At 44.7% G+C, this 2,500-nt stretch overlaps 1 pseudogene; it reads left to right on the top strand.

Annotated features, from left to right (window-relative positions):
* Positions 1 to 1,434: 1,434 nt before the first annotated feature.
* LOC143025196 (uncharacterized) overlaps positions 1,435 to 2,500 on the top strand; it is a 1,383-nt pseudogene continuing 317 nt past the window's right edge.

Here is a 2,500-nt window from a genome sequence, read left to right as displayed (position 1 = left end):
ACACCCGGCCGTTGGGCGAGAAAAAATAAAAATAAAAAAAAGTTAACAAAGAAAATGCCCGGCCTAAATCGAGAAAAAATACTGGGAAAAAGGTAAAATCATAAAACGATAAAAGAAAATGCAACAAAGAAAATAACCGACTTAAGTCGAGAAAAAAAAAAAAATGGCTTTGCCGTGCCAAAAAATATGGCTGAATGAAATGGCCTGGCTACTGCTCGGAAAGCAGACAAAAAATTATGTCCCTACGTTCACGAGTTCTGTCCTGGTAACCTCCTTCGTTGTGGGCGTCATTTTTCTTCCCAGGACAATAAACGTGCATAAACACCTCATGGTCTGCTAAGACGACCTTCTGCCTCCTACCAACACGACCCACTGCACGTTCTGTTGTGCCTGACACACCAGAAGACTCTGTCCAGGTGAGCCCTTCTCCTTGGACGAGTCTGTCTACATCGTCAGTCCGACCAAAGCCTCCATCGCTGGTCTCGATTCGGTCAGAGTCTCATCGGGCTCCCCCATGACGTCACACTTGGGTCACGTGACTCCATGACGTCACGTGGCCGTGGAGGATATCAGACGATACGGGAAATATTAATGGGAGACCGCTTTTGCCCTGTGGCTCTTTGGCAAATTGAACGCAAGGAAATCCACAGACCAATTTTTACGCTCCCACTCCCAAACTCTGGCTGTGGGATGGACACGCACGCACGCACTCATTCATACACACATACACACACACACGCGCGCACGCGCGTGCGTGCGTGTGTGTGCGTGTGTGCGTGTGTGCGTGTGTGCGTGTGCGGGTACGTGTGCGGGTACGTGTGCGGGTACGTGTGCGTGTATACGTGTGTGTGTGTCCATCCTACGCCCAGAGTTTGGGAGTGGGATCGTAAAAGCGGTCTGTGTATTCCCTTGCGTCCGCAGACGATTTCCAACTTGGCCCTTGTGTGGTCACCAGGGTTCAATTTGCCAAAGAGTCGCGGGGCAAAAGCGGTCTCCAATTAATATTTCGCGTATCGTCTGATATCCTCCACGGTCATGTGACATCATGGAGTCACGTGACCCAAGTGTGACGTCATGGGGGAGCCCGATGAGACTCTGACCGAATCGAGACCAGCGATGGAGGCTTTGGTCGGACTGACCATGTAGACAGACTCGTCCAAGGAGAGAGAGGGGCTCACCTGGACAGTCTTCTGGTGCCAGGCGCACCAGAACGTGCAGTGGGTCGTGTTGGCAGGAGGCAGAGGTTCGTGTTGGCACACCAAGAGGTGTTTATGCACGTTTATTGTCCTGGGAAAAAAAATGACGCCAACAACGAAGGAGGTTGCCAGGACAGAACTCGTGAACGTTGGATTTTTTCTTTTTTTTTTCGACTTAAGTCGGGTATTTTCTTTGTTGTGTTTTTTTTATGATTTTACTTTTTTTCTCGACTTAACCCATTTCAGCTCAGTGGTACATATACGGCACATTAAAAGCATGATGCAATATTGCATCATACATCGCTCTGGGTTGAGACAAGCCTGAACAAGTGTACTGGGAATGCACACCAAACCTGCTACAACATGTTCATATGAGTACAGCCCCTTAAACCTGCCAGTCTGTGCTCTGCTGTCACGTTGAAAAAAAGTGTCGCTGTTCTCTGCCAAAAACAATGGCTTCCAGAAAAAAGTAAGTATATTTTGCACATTTCTTTGATAACTAGGTTCTTTTGACAACTGCACATGTTGAACAAGTAATAAACTGACCTCTCTAGTTAACTTTCATATTTGTCTAATCCATTCTTTTTTCTGCATATCATTTTATATTTGCTGTGCCATATATGGTTCGCTGAGCTAATGCAGATACATTTTTTCTGTGTACACATATTTTATGAATATCGAATTTCTAGCATGTTCTAAGTCCATTTTATGTTTCATATTTCAGATCCCTGACTATGCATGACATATTAGCTGTATTAGAAGAAGATGAGAGCCATGCAGAAGTTTATATTGAGCCTAATGATCCCGGCCTATTGACTGATGAAGACGATAGTGGATTGATAGATAATTTGTCCGGCAGACAACTGACTGGTAATGCTGAAGCTGTTTTCCATGACGGACGACGTACAACTGAAGATGATTGTGAAGCTCAACTGAGTGGTAATGATGAAGCTATTTTCCACGACGAACGTCGTACTACTGAAGATAATGGTGAGGCTCATAATTCTTCGCCTATCAATAGCTATAAGACTCCCAAATGGAGTCTTGGCACTTCACTCACACCTGGTGACTGCATATTTCCTGAGGCAAATTATGCAAAATATAGAGATTTTACTCCAGTTGAGCTTTTTGAACTATTTTTTGATGATGATATGTGGATCAGACAATTGTCTATGCAACTTTCAAAGGTGAAACAGATTTCTTGGTAAGCAAAGATGAAATGAAAGTGTTCCTTGGAATTTTGATAGTATCTGGCATCGTTCCTGTATCTTCTCAGAGGATGTTTTGGAGAAATTCATCTGTGA

Source organism: Oratosquilla oratoria, chromosome 5, assembly GCF_046742065.1.
Source record: "Oratosquilla oratoria isolate Oo_2021 chromosome 5, ASM4674206v1, whole genome shotgun sequence".
NCBI lineage: Eukaryota > Metazoa > Arthropoda > Malacostraca > Stomatopoda > Squillidae > Oratosquilla > Oratosquilla oratoria.
This window is presented reverse-complemented; position numbering and strand designations above follow the sequence as displayed.